The sequence below is a fragment of the Erithacus rubecula genome, assembly GCF_903797595.1.
Source record: "Erithacus rubecula genome assembly, chromosome: 2".
Taxonomy (NCBI): Eukaryota; Metazoa; Chordata; class Aves; order Passeriformes; family Muscicapidae; genus Erithacus; species Erithacus rubecula.
Genome location: NC_136685.1, coordinates 73,282,983 through 73,296,135, shown reverse-complemented (window position 1 = coordinate 73,296,135; position 13,153 = coordinate 73,282,983). Strand labels below are relative to the sequence as shown.

General features: G+C 40.9%; 1 protein-coding gene across 5 annotated transcripts in view; it reads left to right on the top strand.

Moving 5' to 3' along the window:
• LOC306816979 (uncharacterized protein) overlaps positions 1-13,153 on the top strand; it is a 42,829-nt gene that overhangs the window by 12,392 nt on the left and 17,284 nt on the right. For 3 of the 5 annotated variants that reach the window (XR_013777822.1, XR_013777823.1, XR_013777824.1), the window contains exon 1: positions 2,213-3,406. The exons of 1 other annotated variant lie outside the window; for it this stretch is intronic. The gene's annotated coding sequence lies outside the window, so the exon portion shown is untranslated. Of the gene's footprint in view, positions 1-2,212; positions 3,407-13,153 lie in introns of those variants that run through there. One more of the 5 variants, XR_013777821.1, reaches the window with a different exon arrangement.

Sequence of the window (13,153 nt, the reverse complement as noted above, 5' to 3'; positions counted from 1 at the left end):
CATGTCCTGTGCACAGGCTGCTGCTGAGTTCCTCCCCCTGGAGCCCCACTGTGTTTCTGTCCATCTGTGGGTGAGACTCATGTGGGAGGTGCTGATAACCTGGGAGACAGCAAGAAAAATCCTGTGGCCCAAAGAGTGAATTGGTGTACTGGGAGATCTGGCTGGACCAACAGAGTCAGTACATCAGCCACTCAGATGGACATCTCTATGTCAGGAAAATCTTTTCTTGACTCCACTAACCATACTGATTGACCTCTGCTAACTAAAAGAGGAGATGAGGTGATGAGATCCCCAGTCCCCATGGTCCTGTTCATGTGACAAATCCTTGTGGTGTGGAACAAGTTTAACAGCAAAGTTCTAGATTCCTGCCTCGTGTTGTTAGATAAATCCTCAGTGGAGCTGTGGATGAGAAAGCCACCAGAGCAGGCTGTGCTCTATGCTCTGACTTGAGGGTTTTGGTCAGAGAGCACAGCCTGCAGCCCTGACCCTTATCCCCTGCAGGCATAGCCAGGGTTGGCTTCTCCTTCGGAGCATTTTGGCAGAGATAACATGTGACTTCGGGGAGCAAGCAGAAGAGCAAAGGCTGGGGAAAGGGTAGAGAGGTCTGGGGACATTGGTTTTGTAACCCACCATCATTTTGAATCTGGCTGTGCAGAAGTGGCCCTGTGGGGTTTCAGCAGGGAAGTAGAGGGGCTGCAGTTCTTTCGGACTGCCAGAGCAGCAGTGGAGCAGGGGCCTGGGCACTTGGGGCTTACAGCAGTGGCTGCCTCTCCCATTCTCTGGGGTCTCAGCATTCAAGGGGTTCATCTCTTCATTTTTTGCATGTCTGTAGGAAGCAAATTTCCTCCACTGAGGAATTCAATACTTTAAACCACTACAAAGCAATGGGTCATATTGGTGCTCTCTGTGCTCTGGGTGGGGAAGCAAGGCAAGGTGAATAAACCTTGCTGTCAGAGTCCAGAGGCTGCCCTGCTGGAAGTGGTGCTGGCTGCAGGCTGGCCCAGGTTTAGCTGGGTTGAGAACATGTATGTTAAGCTTCTGTGTGAAAGTAAAAGGAAAATTAGAGGGAATTATGTGGGCAGGTGGAATGAGCAAATTGGTGTTGGTGGAGGCAGGACTTGTGTGTGGGACAAAGGGGCTGGAATGTGTAAAAAAAAGGGAAGCTTCTCAGAGGAAAGCAGCTGAGCATCTGAGAACAGAAAGAACTAATAACTTACAGAATTAAGAAAATGTTTTTATTTTCAACTGAATTAGAGTAAAGCACTTAAGTTCATTCACAAATACGAATCTTAACTTCTGTACCCTGGTTTCCCTCTCCATAAAATATGAATAATAGCACCTTCGTTACTCACAGGATGGTGTGAAAACAAGTTCATTCATTTCTGGGAAGCATTTGTGCTGTATGGGAAGTATAGCAGAGACTATGAATATACAGCTAAAGCTGTGGGCTGGCATTGAGGCACTTGGCACCTCCCCAGATATGCCATGTATCATGCAAGAGAGCCAAGAAGAGGAGGATACAAAAACACAGGCCAAACTTAATGAGTTCTGAAATCAGGAACATGTGACTACCCAAAATTAGAAGTGCAAAAGCTTTGAACTCTCAGAAAACACTGAGAGTTCTCCACACTTGTCAGAACACTGAGAGGGGCATATGTTTCCTAAAAAAAAAAAAAAAAAACCAGCAAAAGGCAATGAAGAGGTAGGATGCAGTGGGGAAATACTCAAAGATATAGTCCATGGAAATCAAGAAATCTGTATGCCATTGAGATATAGTTCTACTGGGAATAGGGATGACCACTGTGATTTGACTGGGGGAAACAAAATGAGCAATAAAGAGAAAAGAATATGAGACTTATAAATCAGCAGGGTGAGTGCTACAGAACAGCTAGAAGGTAGAAGAGCTGATTGTGGAAGAATGCAAGAAAATGATCCAAAAAGCTGAGACAGAAAAATAAGAAGGGAAAAATACGTGAACATGATGAAAGTTTTCATAAATTTGGTGTGTAAGAAGCTGCAGGTGAGCTGAGGATACAGCCATCATCTTCCTGAGCAACAGAGTGGCTTCCTTGACTAAAAAGGGGATATTGCCTGGAAAATTACAACTTGTACCTCAGTCTTCAGTAGGGAGAGATATGAAGTCCAGCACAGTTTCTAGACATTTTCCAAGGACAGAAGGAAAAAAAAAAAAAAAAAACCCACATAAAAAAGGTCATTAACTGTAAAGGTTACTAGAGAATCAAATAATTTACTAAACCCACCTAGATAAAGACCTATTAAAAAAGTGGGCTATTTACACCCCTGATTTATCCTCAAAAATAAATGTTAAAGGAATTAAATCATCCAGGGAAAAGCTGGCTATGGAAGAGGTACCAGAAGAGTTAAGAGGAGACATTGCTGCATCCCAGACTTTTAAAGGGAAATAATAGAAGTATCTATCAGCTCCAGGAAGCACTTAAGGCAGCTGATTATCATTAGTAGATAGATAAAACTGGACACCAATTCTTTACTTCATTAAATAAAAGAAGAAAAATGGGGTTAAGAGGAATAAAAGATTTATTTCAGCATTCTTAGATTTCAGGTGGTCTGTGGGACATCACTGAGTAAGGTGGAAGATGTGGGATGGAGATTCTTGATACCGGGCTTGATTATCTAATCCAGGTGAAAAATATGTAGCAATTATTTAGGGTAGGGGTGGATAATTGAGTGACATGCTTATATATTGAACTCTTTTAACACTGTATCTCTGTCACTTGGAAGAAAGAGCTCAAGGAAGCAAAGACATCAAAGAAAGAGGCATAAGGGAGAGCAAAGAGGAAAAAAGCTTTTGGAAGCAGAGAATGTTTGCACTGGTATATGGAATTTAACCTGAAAAAATGTAAGGCTGGGAAAAAAGTCAAGGTAAAGGTGCCTTAAGGAGATAGCTGGGGCAAGTCAGCATAGGAAAAATATCTGAGGACAGCAGCCAAGTTTCTGTTTGTGTTCCTTTTTAAGGTTCAGGGAATGAAAGAACTAGGCATGAATGTTGCAACATCTAATTTTTATGTACTTTGATGGAGTTCATAACCTTAATGCTTGCATTTGCAGTGCTTGAGGAGACAGCTAGCCAGCAATGAAACCAAAGCTTGTTTCATAGTAAGCTGGTGATTGCCCTGCAAGAAGTGCTGCAGATCCCCAGTGACACAAGGGGGTTCAGCAGCTCTTTCCTTGCAGTGTTTGCTGTGGAACAGGAGCACAGCTGGAGCTGGGCTGCAGGCACACCTTTCAGCTGCCTTGTTGCAGCCTCTGTCATGAAGGTGATCAGAGCATGCAGCTGGGACATGGGGATGTTGAGTCTGAAGCTTGCCCTCTCTTCCTGGAGGTGTCTCAGCCCATAGACCTCCTCTGTGACACCTTCTTGAAGTCAGTCTTTTGGATTCCTCTTAAGGAAAGCTGTTCTAATTTTTGTGTTGCACTTAGTCCACAGAGAGAGCAAGAGCTGAGCCCAGCCAGACTGTCCTGTGTGGCCCAGGTGCCCTCCTGATGTTCACATTTCAGCATGACGTGGGAAGTGGGTAAGATTGAACATGCTCATATTGAAGTTTTGGGTTCCAGCATTCATCTGCAGAAGGGCAGTAAGTAAGGAAAAATGGGCAGCCTTAAGGGCATGTAGATCTCCAGAAGAATTTTTGAAGGGAAGAATATTCAGATACATGGAGGTAGGAGAAATTGAAAGAAAATGCTAGATTTCAGCTTACTGTAGTAGATTATGCCAGACTGACTGATATCTTTCTTTGATTAAATTGAATTTTATGTCCTAGATAAAGGAAATGCTTAGTTCTCCTGCTTAGGAAATGTAGATGTCTGGTGAAACTGGATGACCTGAGAATTAAAAAGGGAGCTCAGAGACAGAAAATTATTTGGCTGGTGAGGAAATGACAGTGAGTAAGTTTCAGAGGGGAGGTAATGGGGTGCAGTTAACAGAGGAGTTTCTGAAGAATCATCTTCAGAACCTTGGTACAAAAAGGAGGTAATGACATTTTCTGCACCCCTGTATGAACAGAGAGGAAAGGCTGATACCCCTGAGCTGATCACAGAATGCTTCTGTCTGGAGGGAGGCACTCAGGCACTGCCAGTCAGACACTGCAGGTACATGCTTGCTGTACCTTGTTACTGTAAATGACACTGAAATAATCAAGGTACAAGGTCTGCCAGCTGCATTCTCATGCCTGATTTCATAAATCTAGCCCCCAAAAAATTGGCAAAATCCTTACTAACTACCAACTGTGACAAAACAAATAAGGGATGCTAACTTCTAACCTTACTGCTGTTGGCTTTTACCTGTCTTCAAAGCAAATTTTTTTGCATTTCTGTGTGTAGATAGCAAGAAATGAAGGAGTGCCAGAGCTGCTTTGCTATGGCTGCAAAGCTTCCTTGAGCACTGAACTCTTCCATGCAGTCTAGACCTTTGCAGTAACAACCTGATCCTTTCACTAGAAGATGTGGACTGCTCTTGTAGGAGATCTTTACCCCTAGTGAACTCAGGCAATAACATGTCCTGCAAACATGAGGCCAGTCCTGCACTTAAGTATTACACAAACCTTATTTTGAAATAGGGTTTAGCTCTCATGGACTTACATGGACAAAACCAGCCCAAATTTCTTAGCACTGAGTCAATTTTTAAGTCTGAGGAGCTGGGCTTTATTAAGACAGTCATGCATTCATCAACTTATAGATCAAAATGCATTATAAAACACTGCTCCATACCATCTTCCTTTCTTCCCCTTCTTTTTTTCCTCTCTTTTCATTAATTTCAATCATGTAATAATAAAAGCCCAGTTATGCTAATTGAGATGACTCCTCCTCAAGGGCATTGTGAAGCATGAAATAATTCCATTCATTACTGACATGCAGGGACATAAGTTTTCCCTGGAGGGTCTGTTTCATCTTGTGATTTGGTGGCCATATAGAACAGTGATCGGATTAGGGACACATTGTTTTAAAATTAATTGTTTGTCTGGGAGAAGCTGGAAGATGGTGGGGAAAGAGGAAGCTTAAAATTCCAGAGATTGTTTGACTTCGAGGTTCTTGGGGCATCTAATGGGTATTTATCAGGCAAACCCAGGTGCTGAGCCATCATTTGTCCCAGCTCTAATTTTCTTTTTAAAAGGCAGCTGAGATGGTGTTTGAAACATGCCCCAGACTGGCAGGGAGCTAAATCGATGTAAAGCTGGTCAGATTCATTTCTCCTTTTTTATTTTTGGGAGTCAGAATTTCATTTCCCTAAAATGCAGTGAGTGTTTGGGCATGAGCTCCCAAGCTGTCCAAAGATTGTTTTGGAAACTGAGACACCTTGCTGGGGTTTGTCCTCCCCTGTAACAAGTAGCCCATACCCTGCCAAGCAAACACTGCAATCCTAGAACAAACATTGGTGATTCTAGCTGAGAGGAAAAACCCATCTTTTTTTTTATTCTTCTTTTTTTTTTTTTTCTTTTTGCTGAGCTATCAAAAAAAGCATCTGTTTGTACTTTTGCTGCATTTGCAACATTTTTCATTAGCAAAGGGCTGGTGTGGTTTTTTTAAATCAGGCTGCTTTTGTGTGAGGAAGTGAACCTCCTGACACTATGTCATTTCCCTTGTTTCCAAACAGCTTCTTGTCTGAACACACAGCCTCCACTTAACATCTGGCTGTAAAAGAGCAGGGAACTTTGTGCCAGCCATTCCTCTGCTTTTTCCCTCACTGTTCTTAGATGATGTTATCAAATCTTTACTGCAGCTTTAATTTTGTGGTATTAACGTGCATGCTTTTCGTGGCTGTTCCTTCCATGCCCTGGACAGATTTGCAGGTTTGGTGACAGCCTTGCTTAGCACTGGAGAAGAGCTCCAAGCCAGCCGTGCCCCACTTGCATGGGTGTGTTCATTAGCTAAGTGCAAAATACCGAGGAGCGTCAGACCCCTCATTGTTCCATCTCCTAGGCAGCTTCTGATGAGCATTACTCATGAAAAATAATCAGTGAAATACGTTGCAGATGGAGGCTATGGCAGGAGAGATAACCTTGCCAATAAAGGTCCCATAGTGCAAGCATGTTTCCCTCACAACAACGGAAACGTGGATGAGGTCTTTTATCAGAGTTAATAGGGATCAATGCAAAGGCAGTCAAGAAACTCTGCATTAACCAGAGAGCAAGAATATACTCCAAAGTAAACCATGCTTCTGGAATTAGATGTACTGAGGGGATACACACCAGGTTACTAAAAGCAATTGAAATCATAAACAAAAAACTGAAACAAAAATAATTACAGGTTTTTATTTTAATCCTGTCATATGGTAGGAACTGAGATTTGTGAGAGGCATGGGAGTAAATTAGCTTTATGATCAGAAGAGAGCAACCTATTTCCCCTTTGGGTTGTCTAGAAGCCAGCCATCTGTAACAGAGGATGTGACTGACTTGATGGAAAAGGAGCAACAACAGCCAGGGTTCATGTAGTCAGTCACCTTCTCCAGGCTGCCCTGTGCTGAGAAGAGCACAGGCTTTCCTGGTGAACATAAGTAAAGGCTGGGAATACATGTTTTGTACTTATACCCACACGTTTTCAGAAAGAACAGCCCCAAACCAAACCATAAGATGACAAAACACTGAAACACTTGCAGGTTTGACAAGCATTTTGGAAAGGTTTGTGCAGTTGGAAGAATGACATAATACCAAGCTAATATGCATGTGAGAGAGCCAAAATCCCCACTGGAAGAACTGTGGAAAAAAGCACAAAGGGAGGGGGAAATACTCAGTAAATGTGGCAGCTGACAAGTGCAGCTGCTGCCACTGTAGGTATCCTGTGCCTACAACAGAACTTCTAAAAATAGTGTTTGATAGGAGTCTAGCCCGGGACTTGGAGTCAGATGCTGGCTTTATGCAGCTCCCACAGTAATTGCTGGGAATGTCAGTGTTTAGCAATGCTGGAAAAGCCCCAGCAGGCCATAATCGAGTCTAAATACCCTCAGCACATGATCTTTTCTGGATTTTACCTTGCCAAAGAGTAGACTGGAGGCCAGAGTCACCTGGAGAGCACGTTTGCATTCCCCAGCCTTGTTATCACACCCAGGTGCCCTTTCCATGCCTTGCCCAATGCACTGCCCTTGGATTGGGGAGGTGAGCAGGGCAGTGGTGCCAGCAGGGACTGGGGCAGCAGAAGGGCACTGCAGAAGGGAGGAGGGTCCAAAACATCCCCTTAACTCCAGAGCTGCCTGCTGCTGTGGCTGAAAGCAAAGGCTTTTGATCCACCTGCCTGCTGGCAGGGATTGCTGTTGTCAGGGACTGAGAGAGATCCCAGCTTGGTCCCTAGTGCAGGTAAACCCTAAGATGTATTTCCATCCCTGTGATTTTCCAGCCCACTGTTTGGGACATCTGGGAGTGTGTGCTTGATCAGTGGGAGACCCTGCAAGAAAACAGAAGAGGTAGAAGCCAAAACACTGAAATCAGATTCTAGAGATGCAACTACACCTTTGAATACTCACTTCACTGCCATACAGCAAGGAGGAAAAATCTTTGTAAGAGACACTTGAACTTCTTAAGAATCATCTCTTGGCAATAATGACCTCTCATGCATATTTATGTACAGCACTTAGCTTTATAATGGACACTTGAAAGACATTTAATTCATTTTTTTCCCTAGGAATGAAGGTATGTGGAGTGTGGCAAAAGTGTTCCAAGGTCCAAATATTAAAATACAGAAATGGTCCTGGTATTTCCTGCATGCCAGCCAAAACCTATGTCCTGGGAGTATACTGCTTAAGAATTCGTGTACTTGATGAAATGAGTATGTGTTTGCAAGCATATATACATACCCCTGGGAGTTAGTAAAAGCAGGTAGTTGCTGTAGGACTTCAATCAGGCTTTTCTGGAAGAATTTCAGACAGGTCCTAGGGCTTGGTTAGGTCTGTAAAACCCTTTTGTTGCACAGAACTTAGTGTTATTCATTATGCACTGAAAGCAAAATCATATGACTACCATTTCCTAAGTAACATAATTATCTTATTGATTCTTATGGGGCAAAACACTAGTTTTATTGTTAATTAATACTGCCAAATCTGGTTATGCAATTCTGGATATAGGGAGTTCAGTTTAATGTGTGTTTTTGGGGAAAAGTCTAAAAATAAATGTTTTAACTTTTTTTTTTTTCTCCCCTGTTCAGAATGTGAGTATAGATATTCCTTTGTGTGATCCCTGTTCTTAATACTACAGGAAATACAACCTATTATCACCTTTCATCAGGGAAAAAGAAGCATAGATAATGAAGCAGAAAAATGCCCTGTGAAAAACATATTTAATAAGCTTTAAGTAGCTGAAGCAAAATGCACAGGGCAAAGAAACGTGATGCTGCTGTTAGGGAATCAAAGCTATTTTATGGGAAATGAAAAGAATGCTTGCATAATTTCAAAGTCTTATACTTTGATTTTTATTTTATGTGGAAATGTATCAGGAAATTCTTATGCAGGGGCACACAAATAATATCTTGTCTGTCCCATGGAAAAGACAGTAAGAAAGATCCATTACACTCTAGGACATATAATGACTTTGTGATTCTTTCAGTTCTCAGCCAGTGCTCTAATGAAATTCTAGCCTGCTACATCTGCCATACCACACTGTTAATTAGTTTTCTATTTATTTAGCAGATCTAGAAGTGGAAAGCAATCTATTGCCAGTGAATTGTTTGACTTCTATGCTAAGTAGGCTGCATTCCAATCCTCTGATGTTGAAACTAGCATGAATCCAACTTTCATCTCATTGCCATGTCAAATTAGCACCCAGCAGATTCTACATACAAAGACTTTCTTTTTTTTTCCTCCCTCATTCATTTGTAAAAGACCTTGGAAGATCTTGGAAGTCAAGAAAAAGAAGCTGAGCAAATTTTCTCCAATCTCTCTCCATCCCCCTTATACGTTACAATGGATTAAACAGAGAAGGTACAGAGGCTGTGCCTTGTTTATATTGAAATAGGAACATTATTTTAAGCAGACCATGTTCACTATTTGAAACAAAAAAAAAATACTGATGCATATTCTGCAACAATTTGAGTAAAATACTATCCAGCCTAGGAGAAACCCAGAGTGCCTCGGTAAAGTTATGAGATGACTTTTGCACATGCTTTGCCATTTTCTATTTCTGTCTGAATTCTGTAATACATTGCAGCATCCAAACACAACATTGTGTATGTGACTTACTCCTGTCTTGCAGTGTCAACAAAGTCACTGGATTGTGAAAGTATAAAATGAAGCCAGATGGAATTAGAAAATAAATTGGCTAGAAATGAAGCCATTAATCCTGTTGTACTGCATTGTAGGAGCTACAGTGTGCTGGGGGGGAGTGTGAAAATACAAATGTACATCTCAACTTTGGAGATTTCCTTGAACTTTAGGGTTTTCTAAAATCTAGATGCAAACTCTGATTGTGCTTTTTTTTGGAGCAGACTGCTCGTAAAGAAACCATTATTATACAGTTGACAAGCAAAATGCTGTACTGACTTTTAGCAAAGCATTGACAAAGCTGATTTCCTGCAGTACTGTTATTTGTGAAGCATCCTTGATAAAATTCTTGTAATACTCAAGGTGTTTGTTTTGAGTTATATATGATATAAATTAGAGGAATAAAATATATAGCACAGGACAGCAACATAGAAAATCTGGGTCCAAGACCACACTGGTGGTAGTGTTCACAAAAGAATAGCTCCTTTCAAGAGAGAGGAAATAAATCTCTTTTACTAGGCCAAGTGATACTTTTGGAAAAAATGTTTTTGAATTTCAGGCCTGAAACAGAAATAGTGAACTTTAGGTGCTGGTTGAAAACCAGTCTATGTGAATTGAACTTCACTGTGTTAATTGATTAGATGGCTAGAAATTAATATAAGAAAAGCTTTTAAGAAATAAAGATGGCATACTTAGAAAGTTTGAAGCCAGGACTAGGCTCAGACAAGAGTAGAAATTAGAAGATATCTGAAGGAGGCAGCATAGATGAGAAAGGGAAAAATCCTAAGTTTTGAGTTGCAGGAATGTGCTCTCAACTCAGGACAGAAAATTAGAAAGACTGAAGGCAAGTGAACCCAGCTCTTTTACTGATTTAAATTAATGGCTGTCTGTCTTTCTGCTGTTTGGAGAAGCAGGATTTTTTCTTTTTTTTCCAGTGATAGGTATTTTATTGACTTGGCTACTATCTCTTTAGCATGTTCCTCCCTTCCACCTTTAGGGAGAACAACCTAAAATACTGGTAATTCTAATCCTGTGGGGAAAATAGAGCCCAACACAGTGATATATTTAATAGTGACAAGAATTCCCTAGTGCTTCCTGGAAGCCTCCATTCCTACAGCTCACTGTTTCACCACGGTAGAAAAAAAGGAAACAAACTGAATGAGTCAGAGTAATTTTCCTAAATTTTTTAAAGTTGCTTTCCTGTGTTTTTGGCATATTCAAAAGGACTGAACAGTACTCCTTAACAAAGCATGCCATTAAGTAAATGTTGCATGTTTATCGGTTGGGTTTGAACTTTTGATAGTCAGGAAAAGGAAAGAATATAAGCCAGGATTTATTAATCTTTTCCAGTGTTCACAGAGCTGAATGGACTGAAACAAGTAGCTGAGGCTGGAGGCAAAAATCTGAAAGCTAAAATTCTGCTAATGAAGACCTGTGATGTATAAGCATGTCTTCCAATGATTAGGAATAAATCCATGAGTTTCAGGAGCTTTAAATATACTGGTCTGCAGTTTTTCCAAATGGATAGATTTGCATAAACATATGAAACAGTTGCCAGAAAAACTTCTGCTTATTATGAACTACTCATAATCTTCCTGTAAGTTGCCAGAGCTGAATCTCAGCCATAGCTCCGCTTGTTTCTGCCCAGATGGGAAAATTTGGCTTTATCATATCTGAGTCCCTGAGTTCTTGGTGTGTGTGATATGGTACATCCTCTCTTACTGGTTGCTTCTGCCCCAGTTCAGAGGAGGGCAGAGAGCTCATCCTGCAAACAGCTGCTGCAACACTTCTCCTTTGATTGAGTTGTGTCTTATTTTCTGCAGTAATATAAGAAAAGGAGTTTGTCTAAACTCCCATATGCAACCAACAGATGCTTGTGAGCATGGATGTTGTATAATCAATGAATGATAACTTATAAAATCTTGAAACTTGCAGAAAGAATTCAGAATTTCAGCAAATTTCTGTCTTGTCTGGCTGCTCGTTTCGATTTGTTATAGGCAAAAAAAGCCAGCTGTGCATAAACTCCATCTGTTCTTAGGGAATAATGTCTATGTGGTTGGGAGGGATATTGGAGAGCAATGCTGTTGGAAAACCAGAAAAACTGAATGTGGGATTGGGGTTCCATTTGATGCACATTTGACATTGCAATAATAAGCAATTCAACCTTTTGAAAAAATATTGGTGGAAAAATTTGATTAAGTGTAATGTATGCCTTGAAAGAAATGTTCAAAGTTATTTAAATTATGTCTTCATTTTGCAGCGCTGTGTAATACATTTATACAAACTACAGCTCTAATCCTTGCTTATGCAGATGCTGCACTGAATTCCTTCTCTCAGTATTCAGTAGAACAAGATACAGACTTTACTGAATAGTGGAATGAAAGACTGAGAGTGAAGGTGGCATTTCATAACATGGCTGACAACTTGGTTTAATTGTTCTTCTGGTCTGTGATACAAAGATAGGATTTTATAACAAGATTTAGTTGAGAAACACCCAACATATGAGTCAAGACAGTAGAATGTAAGTTTAGTTGTAGGAAAGATAAAAAAGGATAACACGAGGCATATATTTCTCTATAATTTGTGCTCCTTACTTTTCCTACTATACTCTGTAGTAGAGGTAGCTGGGGTAAGATATGGTCTTAAATTTTTGTTGTACTACAACACAGCAGCCAGCAGGATGTGTTACTGTAACAGGCAGAAACAGACACCCCAGAAACCTCTACATTTCTTTGGGTCTGATGCAATTTCACAGAGCTGCAAAACAACTCTGGTGAAATCGTGTTTATGCCTGGAGATCCAAATGGGTTGGAGAGACAGCAGAGTAAAGATGGGGGAGGAGAGGAAGCACTGAGCTCTACTTTCCACAAAATAAGGCCTCTGGAAATAAGATGGTGCCAAAAATCTCTGCATTTGTGCTTGAAAGGTCCTTTCTAGTTTAGACAAGAAAGATCCTTGTCATGACAAACTTACAGGCTAATTGAAACCTTTTTGTGTCTGCACATCACAACAAAATAGAAAGTGGAAATACTAGAACATAATTTGTGTCAAAAAAAACACTTTGGTTGTAGCAGCCGTGAGAAAAGGGTGGATATTAGTGCAGGATAAGGGGGCATGTGGCACATGGAAGCTGACCTAACCAACAGCTCAAGGAGAGCAGCTCCACAGGACCAGCCTGGGTAATTAGGCAGGAAAGAAATGATGCAGAACACTTAGAAAGTCAGGAACTGTGAGACATATGGAAAGAACAGCAAACTGAGTAATTTAATTGCCTGCATTACTTGTTTGAAATTGGAGTAGCGGGTGAAAGGAGAAAGGAAGATGCAGCCACCTGAGAGGCTTTAAAGATGTCATCTGGAAGTTAGAGGCAGAAGGAAGGTGAGAAGGTGAACTGTAAAGGAGTAGTAAATTCAAGTTAAGAAAACCTAAGGATATCTATTTTGGAGGTAAGCATGGCAGTGGAAGATTAAGGTAAGGCAAAAAAAGGAACTTGAGGATGTGAAGTGTATTACAGGGACAAAAGAAGGAACGGAAGCATTGGAAAAGGGAGGAAATATGCCCTTTGTAGGTGGGAGAACACTAGGTCTTGTAAACTATGTATGCAATATAATAAGCCAAGCCATAGCAGAGGATAGAGGCTTACCATTTCCCTTGGTGACCTATCTACATCTACATGCAGTATCCAGTCTCAAGAACTTCATTTTGTTTTAATGGAAGCACAGATTAAAAAAAATCGTGTGGAAAGTTACAGAATTTTTCTCATCAGCCCAACAGAGTCAAGACAGGGTGGAAGTTTCAGTAATGTGTATCTGAATATGGTCCAACACAAAAAAACCCGAAGTAACGTTTAAAGAAAAAGTGGGTTAACTTTTCAGGGAGGAACAGTTTTCTGGCCCTCCAGACATTGTGTGCTTTGCACTGTATTCAGTGAAT